At 43.0% G+C, this 16,064-nt stretch overlaps 1 long non-coding RNA gene across 1 annotated transcript in view; it reads left to right on the forward strand.

Moving 5' to 3' along the window:
* Positions 1-16,064, forward strand: part of LOC133383361 (uncharacterized) — a 23,770-nt gene continuing 7,706 nt past the window's right edge. Inside the window, exons 1-2 of the long non-coding RNA XR_009762271.1 lie at positions 1-209; positions 8,452-8,532. This is a non-coding gene — a long non-coding RNA (uncharacterized LOC133383361). The remainder of the gene's footprint in view (positions 210-8,451; positions 8,533-16,064) is intronic.

Genomic DNA, 16,064 nt, shown 5'->3' on the forward strand with positions numbered 1-16,064 from the left:
GTCATCCCCTTTTACGCAGTAGATAAAAACCATGTGCTTCCAATTGGGCTTCTGTGCATAGGAGGCGACGAGGGAGGAGGTGGAGAGTGAGACGGGATGGAGAAAACAATTGTTTAAAAATGGACAGGAGTGGGGGGAGAAAAGAGCTGGAGAACAAGGAGTCAGCAAGGAGGCATCAGTAATATGGGCACAAAGAACTGGCTGCAGAGGTGAGAGACAACAATGTGTGTTGTCTTGTGTGTGTTTGCTTTGTTTCTTGCCTTTCCTTTTCCTAACAAGCAGAATGCATCTTCGTCTTATAAGAAAGATATTCCCTGGAAGCTCTTTTGTGTAAATCCTTCTCCCCATGGCAAATGCAAAGAGTTCCAAACAGGTACTTGTTAAAAATAACCTTATAGCTGACTTACAGTACAATATATACCAGTCTACTCAGAAGCAAGTCTCTTTATGTTTAATGCAGCTTACTCCCAGGTAAATCAAATTGGGTATAGGATTGCACTAATTAGGCTGCATGAGGACTGGATGAAGCTGTACTAATTTGCAGGGGGGGAGAGAAAAATATGACCCTTTATAGCACAAAGATGCATCAATCTGGTTAAGGCAAGTTTGATGCATGTAGTACAAGGACTAACCTGCAATCCAGTACCTGTCTACTCAGAAGTAAGTCCCATTGAGTTTAATGGGACTTACTCTCAGGCAAGTGTGTATTGAGTACACACCTGGGAATAAGTCCCATTGAACCCAATAAAGCTTACTTCTGAGTAGACATATATTGTATTACAGCCTTGATTTCCTTTTGCGGCCATTTTAATTCTGCCTTCTGTATCTTCACAACAGCCCTGTGAGGTAGGTTAGGCTGAGAGTTAGGGACTGGCCCAAGGCAATAAATAAGCAAAAACAATGATGAGTAAAAAATTAAAATGTGAAAACGCTCATGCTCAGAGTATTTTTGTTGCTCTTTGTCAATGTTTTGTGTGTGGGTTTTTATGTCTACTGTCTCATAACTTCTTTTTGCCTGAGAATGTCGTATTTCTTACTGTTACAGATGTTCTTTTTTTAAAATAATTGCCCAAATTCAGTGGTGTTTATTTTTTAACTTGAGTTCTTTGCATGGTTTAGGGGTGGCATTGTAGGAGACCAGTCCTATATATGTCTGCTCCAAATTAAGCCTCATTAGGTTAAATGGATAAGTATATAGGATTGCAGATTAATTTTTACCTCTGAAAGGAATGCACTGTCAGACATACTTTTCCGGATGTGTTTGAAACAGATGGGTAGGTGGGAAGAGAGTTAGGTCTTCAACATAGTGCCTCCATATGATGTTGGACTACAACTCCCATCAGTCTGGGATAACATAATGATGCTGAAGTTGGTTCATAGTTCCCAGTTCCAAGTTCACAGCTACAGTAACTCCAAGCCAAAGTTAACATGTCTCTAAACCCCAAAATATATGTTGGAGTACCCCATATCATATATTGCAGTGATCTGGGGAGTCTCCCTGTCAAGAATAACAACAAATTTAATCAATAAAAAATATCAGGCTTCTGAAATGCTCATAAATGCATAATGATGTCATAAAATCATACAAAAAAAGGAACTGGGTGTGCCCACCCCATAGTCTGTTCTGGGCCAGGACAACTCATACACCCCAGGGAAGGGGAGGGTGTCCTCTACAAGATGCCAGTGCGTCCCGCCTGGCCCAGAGCTTTTGCTGGGTACAGGGCAGGGATAAGGGCATATATGTACAACCCAAAGCGACAAAAATATGCAGAAAACAATAAGAAACTGGGGGTGCCCACCCAAAAATCTGCACTGTGCCAGGGAGTAGTATAGTGGCAAATTCAGAAGTGCAAGGTCCCTTCATGATAGTATCAGCCACAGCCAGACCCCCTCTCCCTTATTTTGCTCCTGGGTTGAGAATGAGGTCCTTGTTAATGCCTACTCCCATAACAATTGATGTCCCTAGGAGACGATCAGTATGAAAGGGGAAAGTATTAGCTACTGAAAAGAGTATTCTCAGTGGGTGACTCTCCTTCTTTCACTCTGATTGGCTCCAAGGAAAGGACAAGGAAGCATATTAGAAGACTCTTCTCAGTGGCTAACACACTCCCCTTTCATGCCAATCAGCTCATATGATGCTGGAGACATAGGGACCCTGCTCCCAAAAAAGTAAGGGGCAACTTACTGGACAACTACACCCCTGCTGCCAGGACAAATCATACATCCCAGGAAGTGGGAGGATGGCCTCTACAAGATGCCAGTACTTCCCACCTGGCCTATAGTTTCTGCTGGGTGCAGGGCACCCATAAGGTCATCTGTGCAGAACTAAAATAATGAAGAGTAAGTAGAGAAAAATATGTAATTTGGGGTGACCACTCCAAAATCTGCTGTGGGCCATGAAACATCATTCACCTGAGCAAAGGAGAGAGTGTCCTCAACGAGATGCCACTGCCTCCTGCCTGGAATGGATTTTCTTGTGGACACACGAAACAGATATGTGTATCTATGCACAACAAGCAATGTAGAACGTATACAAGGAACTGCGGGCTCCCACCCTGAAACATGCTTTGGGCACTACAAGTCATACATCCATGCATGCAGGAGAGGGTTCCTACCCAGTTCAGAGCTTCTTTTGTATGTATGCTACAGACAAGGGCATATATGTTCTTGCACTCGGGTCCTGCTTGCGGGCTTCCCCCAGGCACCTGGTTGGCCACTGTGAGAACAGGATGCTGGACTAGATGGGCCACTGGCCTGATCCAGCAGGCTCCTTATGTTCTTATGTATTAGAAAAGTAGTGAATATGTAGAGGAAAGAAAATAAGAAACGGGAGTGCCCATCCTAAAATATGATTTGGGACACCACATATCATACTTCCATGCATCTGGGAGAGTGTGTCCTATGAGATGCCATCCATGCATACTTTTGAGTGTCATCTATGAAATTACATCTTCTTCAAGAAATCATTGTTTGTTGACCCTGCCGCAAGTCCTTCTGTCACCAACATCAATGGCTTTTAAAAATAATAATAATTGAGCTATAACAAAGTAAGTAACAGGGAAGACCAATACAATTTTGTTTAAATCCACATAGATCATAAGCACTGGCCGTAAGCACTGGTATAGCATAGAAGACACCCTATCATTTTCTGGGGTGTCTGATTTATCTTGGCCCAGAGAAGATTTTGTTGTGAACACCCCCTGATATTTATTCTTTGCTTTGCTTTTTGTCTCTTTTGGTTGTGCATAGATGCTCTTATACACACCCTGAATTGAATAGAAACTCTGGGCTAGGTGGGAAGCATTGGCATCTTGTAGAAGAGATCCTCCACTTTCCTTGGGTGTATGATTTGTCCTGGCCCAGAGCAGATTGTGGGGTGGGCACCCTCAGTTTTATTTTTTTCCACATCTTTTTGTCAATTTTGGTTGTGCATAGATGCCCTTATCCCTGCCCTGCACCCAGCAAACGCTGTGGGCCAGGCGGGACATACTGGCATCTCGTAGAGGACACCCTCCTCTTTCCTGGGGTGTATGATTTGTCCCAGCCCAGAGCAGATTTTGTCTGATGTGCTCTTTGAGCATCCTGTTCTTTTGAAACATAACAAAAATGTATTGTAAAAGCAGCATTTCAAGTGTAAAATTTGATTTCAAGTGAATTATGTGTGTGCTGGGGTATCACCATTGCTGGAGGTGGGGTGGGAGGATGTGAGATTCTGTTAATCTTACAGATAAAAAATATTATTCTACTACCCTCTGTGTGTGTGTTCTTGTTTTTAATGTTGTTTTAGGCTACTTAGATGTGCAGCAGCCAAGGCCAGCACCTTGTAGGCAATTTTTTTAAAAGTAACTAAAATGTAATTGTAGTGATTACTTTTGAGTAAAAGTAAAGTAATCAGTTACTTCCAGAGCAATTGTAATTGTAACGGTAACTACTACTTTTTGGGCCATGTAACTATAACTGTAATTTATTACTTTTAAAAAAAGTAATCTTCCAAGCTCTGGCTCAAACATCCCACTCTAAGTCCTCCTCCTCCTTCAGTTTGTTCTCATCCGTCCACCCCCCTCCAGCAGGGCGCACAACATCACCCCCCATGCCAACCCTCCCCCCCACCTGGAGGCTTGGGTTTGCCAGGGTATCCTTCATGGAACTTTCTCACCAACTCTGGCACATGGATGTACGACACTGCCTCCCGGGATCTTTCCTCTGGTCCAAAACCCCTCCAGCGGATCAAATACTGCAATTTTCCTCGGTGCCAGCAGGAGTCGAGGATCTCCTCCACCTCATATTCCTCTTGCCTGTTGACAATTACTGGAGGCTTTGGGGCGTTGGGTGCTTGGTAGGGATTTTGCAGTTAGCAACAAACGGTAGAACACTGGATGAATCTTCAGGGAAGCAGCGAGCATAGACAACCCTAACAGGTTAATCTGGGCCTCTACTTCAAAGGGCCCCACCCTCTTAGCCTGTAGTTTGTGACAAGGTGCATTAATTGGTAAATAATGCATAGATAGCCGTACTCTATCTCCCACCTGTATCTCGGGGCCGGGCTGATGGTGCTGGTCAGCAACTGTCTTATAGGCAGCCTTAGCCCTTGCTAATTGCTCTTGTAACAGCTGCTTCATTGCCTGCAACTTTTGAACAAACTCTGCCACCACAGGTACTGCCGGGGTGGAGTTAGGAGTGGGGAAAGTATGAGGGTGGTAGCTAGAATTGGCGAAAAAGGGAATCTGCTGGGTAGAGGCATGCACAGTTATTGTAGGTAACCTCAGCCAGGGACAATAAAGACACATTCACTTTCTCTGTTTGCCCATCCGTCTGGGAGTGGTGTGACGAAGACAGTAGTAGTTCAAATTGTAGCAGCTGCAATATGGCACGCCAGAACCAGGCCAAGAACTGGGGGCCCCGATCCAAGACCAGGCTGGTTGGGAGCCAGTGCAACCAGAAAATGTGCTGAATAAACAACTGTGCAGTCTCTCGGGCTGGCAGTACACCAGCACACAGCATGAAATGGGCCATCTTGGTTAAGGCGTCCACGAGCAACAGAACAGTAGTTTTTCCCTAAGAGGCGGGTAGGTCTGTGATAAAGTCCAGGGCTACCATCTGCCAGGGTCCCTCAGGTGTGGGGAGTGGCTCCAGTAGCCTGGCCTGTCTCCCAGGGGCGTGCTTGGTTCTCATGTACGTGGGGCAGGATTGAACATATCTCTCAACATCATGCTTATTCTTGGCCACCAGAAAACACATGTGACGGCCTGCAGCATTTTGAACACCCCAAAATGCCCCACAGTCAGGGCATCATGGCATTGCCATAGGACTTTGGCTCAGATCTCCCCGGGGGGCATATGCAGGGCCTTATAATGGTAGAGCAACCCCCACTCTGGGAGAAGTCCGGAGTGCAGTCCTAACGGGGCTGCTTTAGTTCTTGCATCTGCTCCTGAGCGAAATGGTCTTGTTCCTGAGCAGCACGCTGCTCCTCAATCCATGGATCGGGACAGGCCACTGCCACCAATTTGTCTAGGGGGTATGATATGGCGTAATGGGGGCTCATGCCGGGGTTCATACAGAGCTTGGAAAAGTTAATTTTTGAACTACAACTCCCATCAGCCCCAGCCAGCATGGCCACTGGATTGGGCTGATGGGAGTTGTAGTTCAAAAAAGTAACTTTTCCAAGCTCTCAGGCTTGCTGGACAGTGCATTGGCCCTGTGGTTTTGAGCCTAGGGAAAGTAGTTGATGTGGAAATAAAACCTGTCAAAGGACTGGGCCCAGCACACTTGCTGTTGGTTCAGCTTATGGGCCGTTTGTAGGCTCTCAAGGTTCTGATGCTTGGTGCGGAGCTCCACCTCTTGTTGGCCTCCTTCCAAGAGGTATCACCAGGTCTCAGACATGTCTTGGATGGCTAGTAACTCCTTCTTCCAGACAGTATATTTTTCTTCCAAGAGGCACATGTTACCAAATTCTTCCAAGCTACACAAGAAGTGGATTGGACTGTGAAAGACCAACCTAAACTGCTTTTATATTTTTACATATATTTTTCCTGCTCTGGACGGGGTCGTACTCCCTCTGAAAGAGCAGGTCCGTAGCCTGGGGGTGCTCCTGGATCCATCTTTGTCGCTAGAGGCCCAGATGACCTCAGTGGCTACGAGTGCCTTTTACCAGCTTCGGCTGGTGAGACAGCTGTGGCCGTTTCTGGACCAGGATAGCCTGACCACTGTTGTCCACACATTGGTAACCTCCAGGCTGGATTACTTTAATGTGGGGCTGCCCTTGAGGTTGGTCCGGAAGCTGCAGCTGGTGCAAAATGCGGTGGCGAGACTGCTCACTGGAGCAGGGTATCATCAACATGTCACCCCGCTACTGAAAGAATTGCACTGGCTGCCTATTTGCTATCGGGCCAAGTTCAAGGTTCTAGTTTTGATGTACAAAGCCCTATACAGCTCAGGACCAGGATACCTGAAAGACCATCTCATCCCAGTCGATCACTGTGCTCTGCAGGTGAGGGTCTCCTGCAGATACCATCTTATCAGGAGGTTCATTGTGTACAATATAGGAAACGGACCTTTAGTGTGATGGCACCTACCCTGTGGAATTCCCTCCCTTTGGATATTAGGCAGGCGCCATCTCTGCTATCTTTTTGGCATCTTTTGAAGACTTTTCTTTTTCAACAAGCCTTTTAAGCTGAGAGCTATCCCAGTCTGTGTCTGTGTCAGAATTGCTTAATATGTTTTTAATAATGTTTTAACCCTTTTTTTAAAAGTTTGTAAAATGTTTTTAACACTTTTGTCTTAATGTATTTTAAGATTTGTTTTTATGATGTTTTAAAGTGTTTTTAGTGCCTTGTTTGCTGCCCTGGGCTCCTGCTGGGAGGAAGGGTGGGATACAAATTAAATAAATAATTAATAATAATAATGCAAATTTGTAGGGCAGTACAATATCTCAGAGAGGAGTTCAGGTCTCCTGCTCCCCTGGTGCGTTCACTATAGCTGCCCAATTTCCCTGCTTTTTAAAGTTTGATAGAAATATCTGTTGGCTATAGGTACATTCTTAAACCGCAAGGCTTTTTTTGGCCTATAAGTGAATAATATTTTGAACTGAATATCCTGCTTGCCATGGTGATTAGATATTACCCTTACTATTAGTCCCAATCCAGCTAGGGCATATGCATATGAAAACATGCTTCTGCTTGCATATGACTCAAGTTGAACACAGAATTGTGCATGTAAGCTGATGCTGTTCAAATGGGCCCTGGCTTGGGGATTGCAGGCATAGCCCCAGATGGGTAATTGGTGATAGCACCTGTTATCTACTTTAAAAGGTGAAAAGGGGACTGCATTTAGTTCTCCACCCCAGATAATTTATTCCTACCTTACTGGGTGGTAGTGAAAACAAGCAGTAAAAAGACTGTAAAATTCTGTTGCATATTTAAAGGTGTTATATAAATGAGAGATGATAATGCTCAAGGATTTCTAAATGCTACATTTCTAATAAGTGGAAATACATTGTTTTTGGCAACAGGAAGATTGTAATGTATCTGAAGTGTTGTGAGCTCTATGGCTACAGTATTATATTGGTGACAATAATACTTATATAACAGAAAATGACAATGTGCCCATGTGTGTTTCTGACCCTAGCAAGTAGGACAAAACCTCTGGCATGTCTAGCATGTTAACAATGCCAACTTGGACAACTTCCTACATGGCTGTTGCTTTTTTGGAAAGCACTTGAACTGTTTCTTGGAAAAATGGTCAGAGGGCAGACAATGTTTATTCTATCTTTTACAGTATTTATTGTTGCATAAGAAGCAAATAATGAAATAGGTAACAGCCTGTTCCTTAAATGAGACACAGCCAAACAATATTGATACATTAGACAAAGAAGGAATCCTCTCTAGACAACATATGTATTATTGATTATAGACTCGTTTTGACTTTATTTATTAGTTTTACCCCACTTTCACCCACATTGGTCATTATGTGCGCAGCCTGCCATAAGGACATTAGACAAATGTAGGAATCTCTTGGCAGCACCAGACTTAACATGCATTTAATTCATCATTCTGTCATTCTGGGCAGTCAAATGAGTCTAGGAAATTCAAAGATAAGGTATCACAGTAGCTATTTTGTGTTTGTTCCTAGCATCCAATGGTCAGATGTATACTACCTCTAAATATGGAGGTTCCATTTAGAGAGATCTGTTTATTAAACAAACAAGCAAACAGTTTCACTATCATGTCTAAGGGGCCATTGATCTTCCATATGTTTGTCTAAGCTATTTTCATTTGTAAATCTACGTCATGAGCGGCTATAGCCACATGTTGTGTCTATGATAATCATAAATCAAGTTTGCTTTGTGAAAGAAGTTTCTCCCTTTTATCTATTCTAAATCTACTGCCGATCAATTTCTCTTGATGACCCTGAGATCTAGTATTTTGCAAGAGTGGAATTTTTTTTTCTAATTAGGTTCTGCCCATCATACGTCCATCGGTTTTGTTTGGTCACCTATTACTTGAACATAGATGAAGCAAGAGGATTCTTTGAAAGGTAAGTCAAATGAGGCTACTATCCTAACCCCTCCCCCCATGTTGTTGTTGGGTGGTAAGGATCCTGCATATTCACCTCTCTGCTAACCTCTGTGGGCAGAAAGGAACACTAGTGATGCAGGAGCTCCATTGCTGAAGAGGCTGCAGCTGTGGCCAGGACAGTAACCTCTCCTCCATTGGTGATAGGCAGCACAAAGCCCCAAAACGGGTTATTTGGGGGCAGGTTGTTGCTTTGGATCCAAAACCCTGCAGATTTGAGGGGCTAGTCCTTAGGTTGTCTGAGGTGTAGGATAAGATGGTAGTCTCTTCTGTTCCCCATAGAGAAGCTGACTGAACTGGAATATGACTCTTACCTGAGTGCTGGTGATGATGGGACAGTGTCTTGTAGCACACCAGTGGGAGAGGGGGACAGGAGGAGGCAAATGTAAGGCACACAAAGCAGGTTGCACACTTAGTTCTGTCCCCTCCAATAGAGATGAATGGCTAGGGAGCTCAAGAGGAATGGCAGGGGGCTGCCCACCCCAGCATCTGCCCCTTGAGGTGACCACCTCACTCCGCCTAATGGTAGGGCGATCCCAGCTCATTCCCTGCTCTTTGCCTACCATTTGTCACCAGAGAAAGGATGGCCTATTGCCTCCAAAGAAAGCAGTGGTTTAGCTCCCAAAGATTGTAACTGGAGAAGGGTTGCATCTATTGAGTTGACATCAGGATTTCCAAACAAGGGTTTCTTCTCCATTCTCTGGAGCAAGTAACAGCCACTTTGCATGGCACACCATAATAGGACACTGACATCCCAATCTAGCGAAATGATTATTCATTTAGTTTTGTGAGATCTAGGAACACAAGGTTAATCACATTCAAGTAAACAGCAGCTTTCAGAAGCCTGGTGCCAAAAGAAGGGGGGGGAGGAAAAACTTGGCAATTCTTGCAATGTCAGTTAATGCTGCTTCTCATGCAACTCATTCTTTGTTTGCATCCAACCTATAATGAGTTTCAGACTTTGACAACCTTAAAGAATTTAAAGTCTTAATTCCTTCCTTCCTTCCTCTATTAACAGAGAAAGAGGACACATTTTCTAGTCCCACTAGCAGAAAGAAGGCCATGCTGCTTTTTAAAATATTTTGATTGTTGTATTGTTGTGCACCTCGCCAACTCCGAGTGGTGAGATTTCCTGGGGTCCCTGCGCTCGTCCTGGGTTTGGTTTCTTTGGGAAGAAGGTCAGCGGAGACTATGGTGTCTTTATGAAATATGGTTTGTTTGTTTACACACATTCCAACCTGAGCTTAGGATGGAGGGGTTCAAGGCATCAGCAGTCCAATATCCAGCTTTTTCATCAGGGTTACAGGAGGCATCCTAAAGCCATGGTGCAGAGAACCAGTCTCTGCCTGCCTCCAGGTCCCATCCATTCTCGGACACAACTCTAAACACAAGCCTCTCCTAGGCCCCAGGAGGAGGGGCTCTCCTAAAGAGTTTCAATGACAAAAGGGTCTTCCTGGGCCATTCACCAGTTGCTGGACACCTGAAAGACCCATTAACAAACCTGGCCACTCTATTAGCTTAACCAAAGAAACTCATCTGGCCAGCAGAGCGAGTTTCTCACCCCAAGGCACAGGATTCCAAATCAGAGTCTAGAAGGGGACTCATAGGAATTATCCATTCCAACCCCCAAACTCACAACAGTATTTTACTCTGAATGTGACTGAGGCAGCTGATTTGAACACCATTTGGTGGAAGGGCAGAGCACAACATTTAACAAGCAACCAAATCAATCAATAAATTTATTTTCACAGTTGGTTGTCATCCAAGCTTTTGGCCCTTAATTTGGAGGTAATTTGCTTATCTTTTAGTGGGGTGAGTTGTGTTAGACCTGCCTTTTCATATACATACTATGGATGTTTTTAGGTTTTCATTTTGTGCTGTTTTTTATATATATTCTTGGTCTTTGTTTTTGTATCATTTTGTAAGTCATTTTGGGTCACCTTGTGAAAAAAGCTTCTTGTGTAATAAATGCAATAATAACAATAAATGCATATGATTTGTAGAAAGCAACTGTTAACTCAAGGAATCATGCCAGGAATGAAACATAAGGCTTTCCAAGTGAAAGTTAGAAGTCCTGACAACCTGAGCTATATACTGTATAGCAGGGGTTGCCAACCTTTTGGAGCCATGAACATATTTGCAAACTGGAGAAACTGTTGTGGGCACCTCACACATACTGCAAGCAAGCACACACTGCAACCTATCCTATTGACTACAAAAGAATGTTTCTTAATTTCAGCAGGAGCCGGGAACCCTATGAGCACCAGGACATGTGTCTGTGGATGCTTTTGTGCACATGGGCACTATGTTGGTGACCCATCCGATGTAGCACAAGAGCCAAACGTTCCAATACTGTGCACAGGGATGGGGGGGTTGATTTAGTTCATACTTAAAGACAAATGTACCTAATTCGCACATTCTGAAACAATATGTAAACTGAAACACACCCATCCTTTCAAATGTGAAGTTCTCCAAATTTTGCAGCGCAGTTTCCCAGGCTGCATAAAAGTGCATATACTAGTAAAAAATAACATACAAAAATGCATTATATTATGGAAAATTGCTCTGCAAAATTGCACATGTTTATTAGGAGAAATTCACACTAAAATGCTGAATGAATTTTTATGTGGACTTAAAAAGGAAATTCACTGATGTATCAGTGTGGAGAACTAAATTTAGGATGAGAAAAATTAGAAACTGAGAGAACGCAATATTGACAGATTCACCCATCCCTAACTACACTGTTAGATTGCTGAACAAAGCAATCTGATTAATGTTTACTTGGAAGTAAGTCCCACTGTGTCCAACAGGAAAACATGCCTAAATCATATTTGCCCCCACAAAGGGGCCCTAACTATCTGATGCATGACATACAGTCTGATCCACAAGCTGGGTTTGTACAGTCCTCTGTTCTCTCCTGCCTGAACAGCTGGATTGCAAGTATCTGACAGGGCCAGGGCTATGGTCATACAGCCCCAGATGCAGCATGCACACGGAACTAGTTTTAAGCAGCCTACCATTTGTGCAAACTGACAGCCAATAGCTTTTATAGCTGCACTGTAGCTTGCTCCTTTATTTTGTACAGCTGTCAGGTGGAGTAAATGTATAGGGTTCATACATCTCTGCCTAGAGGCTGAGTTGTGGGTGCACACGAACACCATACTTCAGTATTATTCCCAAGTAATTAATCAGGAATAATTGGCTGTTTCTCAGTCTTTCATACTCAGAGTCACTAACACAGATTAGTCACCAACCATTAACAAGGTCCACCTTTTGACTATTCTTTAATCAGAGCTGTAGCTTAACCACTTGTGGTTCGTCTGAGGAAGATAAACCATGAGCCTGGATTCAGACATACTGCTAAGCCAAACTATGGCTTTGCTCACGGTAGTGCGGTGGCAGCAGGATGAGAGGAGGAGCAAAGTGGGTGTGATTGTCTCTTCAGGAACTCACACACTTGGCTTAGTGTACCTTGCCATGGTTCGGCTTAGCCACTGTACGTTGATTATTTGTTTTGTACACCACTAGGCCCCCACCAGGGCCAGCCTGACTGTTAGGCAGAGTGAGGCAGCTACCTTGGACAACAGATCCTGGGAATAGGGAGGAACAGCAACTTGCTGGAGAACAGAGTTGTATGTGCCAAGTGGCCTGCCCTGTACCTACAAAATGAGCCTGCTCTCTGCTGGTACAGTGAAGGAGGTTGTCCTGTCACCAATATTGATGTAAATTCAGCTGCCAATCTTGTAGGCTTTTGTACTCTTTTTGTCTTTTGCCCCAGGCAGTAAAATGTCTTGGGCCAGCCCTGACCCCCAAAGTATTGTGCATGGCTGTGGCACTCCACAATGTGAAGGAGGTGTGTTTGCATATCATACCAAACTACGGGTTAGCACTCTATGAAATGTTCCACAGTGAGATCTGCAGTTATGTGTGTGTACACAAAGAGCAGCAGTGGCTCTAATACCAGTGTTGTGTGTGTCCAGCTCATTGTAATTGTGAGCACAACTGCAAGCTAGAATTAGTGAAAGCAGTAGGGCAGCATTCAGAAGTGAATAGGTCTCCAAGAATTTGCTCAACTTAATTATATCTGTTTTCCTGGGCAAATCACCATTCTGCGGGGGGGGGCGTTAGAGAAAGTTGGAGACATTTGAACTACATTGATTCATGAGCCACCTTGACGTCCTAATGAAAAGGTCTTTTCCACACTGCTAGAGTCACAATATTTCAATGTACAGGTCAACATGAATTCACCTAAAATGACTCCTTCCTTTGCTGGCTGAAATCTTACATACTAACAGGGTTGCAGGGCGTGTAATAATTTCCTGCTGTGGCTAAATTAACATTCCAGAACCCAATGGAATTTTTTTACTGCTCTTACAGTAACCTGCAGTTCCAGATAACTGCTATTTACATAGAAGAGTGGAATTGAGTCTGAGAGCCCTACTACACTCTGAAGCTTTCATAAAGCCTCCTCTTCTGACAGATGTGTGTTCTCTGCTTGAGAACTTATGCAGAATTTAAAAAATGTCTATAGGATCCAAGTGATTTTGAACAGGGACACTGGGATAGTGTATGAAATGTGTGCAGCTACTAAGTCTACCCGTAGACTTCAACAGAACAAGCAGACTTTACAAATGGAGGTAGTGAGTCATAGGCAGAAACATTGTCTTGAAGCAAACAGGAAGGGGATAACTGCAAAGGAGCCAAAATGACTCATAGGGAAATGAAACTGGACTATATAAAACACCGGCGTGAGAACTTGCTAACAAACTTCACTGTAACAACTGAGTCCATAGTGGTCAGTGGGGGCAGCATTAAAATTAATTTTTGCACACAATTTTTCCACAAAATCATCCAAATAATTCCCCATCCATATTTTATCTGTTTTGCAAGGCTTGCACATCTATGCTGTGTGGCTCAAACAAAACTGGGTTGGTGCAATAGTACGGCTGTCCTCTCATCGTCATGTTAAGTGCAATAAAAGAGTTACAGTATTTCTGCCAGTGGAAGGTTAGCACTGAACAATTAATACACTTGCACTTGAGACTTGGGTACCAAATGAACACTCTTGATTCCAGTTCTCTCTACTTTAAAAGGCAATGGATGAACATGACAGCTTTTGTGGGTTCCATACAATTTTACTTTTTCTCCATGGACAATAGGGAGGTCTACTCACAAGTATGTATCTCTTTTCCACTGCAGATCTAATTGCCTGGGGAGGGCAGGGGAGAATCTAGATTGTGAAATCAGTGCAATGGAGAGGGGTGTTATTCCCCTACAGTACTGCCACTCCAACACAGTTCAGAGCTCCCTGTGGTTGCGTTTAAAGACAAATTTAAAAATTGGAAGGTCCGTTCATGGACCTCACCTATTGTGTGGTTTGGCCCTACAAAGCAATCACTAAATGATGTCCTGAGAACAAGATGCTTGGATGTTCCAGCTCTAAAATAGATAACCTTTGGTAAAATATTGAGAATGTACTAGGAACCTAAGAGGTGGATGCAAGGAGAACTGCAAGTTCATATTGGTACAGACTGCAGAAGCATGTTGAATGATAATAATAATAATAAACTTTATCAATTGTTTGAACAATGACCGTGGACAAATTATTGTGATAATGCTACAAAACCAGAATTTTTATTTTTACTGTTGTCTTAACTTTTACTATCTTTCTGATAGTTGATTAATCTGTTTTGTCAAGTGGGATCTGAAGTAAAATGTTCCTGCATTTTGACAATGTGGAACTGTCCCTAAGGCTACAAAAATTTATGTAAATAGCTAACGTGAAGTGGTTTGCATGATTAGATTTTTGTTTTTTGTTAGGTAAAGATAACTAGGTGAAAATATCAAGACTTCATGTGTTCCATGCTGATGCACAAGATTTCCCCTTCCCTATCTGCCACTGGACAGTGTGTACTGTTGGCACCAATCATCTGAAAGGAGGCAGCAAGTCTAGATTCAGTCTCCCCATCCCTAAATAGGTGTACAGTACTATCACTGCAAGCAGTGCCTGCCAGCTGTTTAGTATGTGTGCAAATCCAGCATGGGGAATGGGAAATGTAGTGTGAGATATAATAAAGTGATCCAATCCATGAGACATGTTCTGTGCATTGGAAACACAGTCCAGTGGGTGTCAAGAGTGCAAGAACGTTTCCATGCCTGGATTGGGGACAATTGGATGATATTTTACATAAAAGATCTAGTTTAAAAATTAGAAATGTTGGAAACAATTAAAAAAGAATTAAAATGTGCATTCATATTTTATGCTGAGATCAAGGGATAAGTTGGGGATCTTGTAATACATTCACTGAACTCCCATATTGTAGAGACTACCTTATCTTCTATAGCCCCTCATCCCCATTGCATTCTTCTAACAAGACCCTACTTCTCATTCTTATCCAATGAGGACATTTGAATCGCAGGTGCCAGAAGGGGGGCTTTCACACTGACAATATCATCCTTGCTTACCTTCAGAAAGTGCTGTAAGTGGGACTTCTGGGAAGGATTGCTTAGCTTGTGCCTGCCTCTGAGGCGAGCTCTCGTCTCAGAGGAAGCTTTTTCAGTTTTAAAACCAGCCAAAAGGTTTTTTTTGACTGGTAAAAACTTTCTCCCAGGCAAGGGAGAAACAAAGAGATTATCCACAAGCTTCGTTGTGTTTGTTGGGGGACTTGAATTCATTAGGAACGAAGGACCTGCCAACAACGTCGGACGGAGCCAGGGAATTTCAAGCAAGCTCAAACTGATTAAGCAAGACATTTTTTTTCTTTAAAGAAAAACGTATTCTAACAGGCAAGCATTCTACTATCTACTCTTATCATTTTGTTATAGTAAAAGAGATTTGTTAAAGGATTGGCAACAAAGAATCCCTGGGTGAGTTATAACTTTCTCTCATATACACGGAATTAAGGAGGAAGAAAAGCGAAATAGCCTATCTTTGTTTTTTATTGCAAAAAGCTGGCATGGAATTGAGCATTTTAAAGATATAAACGGATGAGGGGCAACTAATCTAAAGAGGAAATCTGATTTTATGACATTTGAGACTATTTTTTTTTTTTACGAATCTGCTTACTTTTTATGCCACTAATTTTTTGGATGCTGTGAACTAAATTTGTTTTGCACTTTTGGACACATAAGAGATAAGGCGGTTTGTGCTGTCTAGAGGGTGATGTCAGCAGGCTTGGAGGATTAACTCCTTCGTGACTGGAAAAAGAAATAAACTGTTCTTTGCTTGGGAATAGTTAAAAATGACAATCAAGAAGGTGGCTGAGACCCTGGATGTACAGGAAGGGGTTCTCTATCTAGATATGTTTCAGAAAATAATGAATGAGATTAAGCTGGTGAGACAGGAGCTGAGACAGAGCAGACAAGAGATGAAAAGTGAATTTGGCAAAATGAGACAGGAGCTGAAGGAAATTCAGGATTCTGTGAGAGGGGAGGTGGATGAGACCAAAGATATGGCTGGACAAATAAAAGAAGATGAAAGAAAAATTAAAGGAA

This window comes from Rhineura floridana, chromosome 1 (assembly GCF_030035675.1).
Source record: "Rhineura floridana isolate rRhiFlo1 chromosome 1, rRhiFlo1.hap2, whole genome shotgun sequence".
Classification (NCBI taxonomy): domain Eukaryota; kingdom Metazoa; phylum Chordata; class Lepidosauria; order Squamata; family Rhineuridae; genus Rhineura; species Rhineura floridana.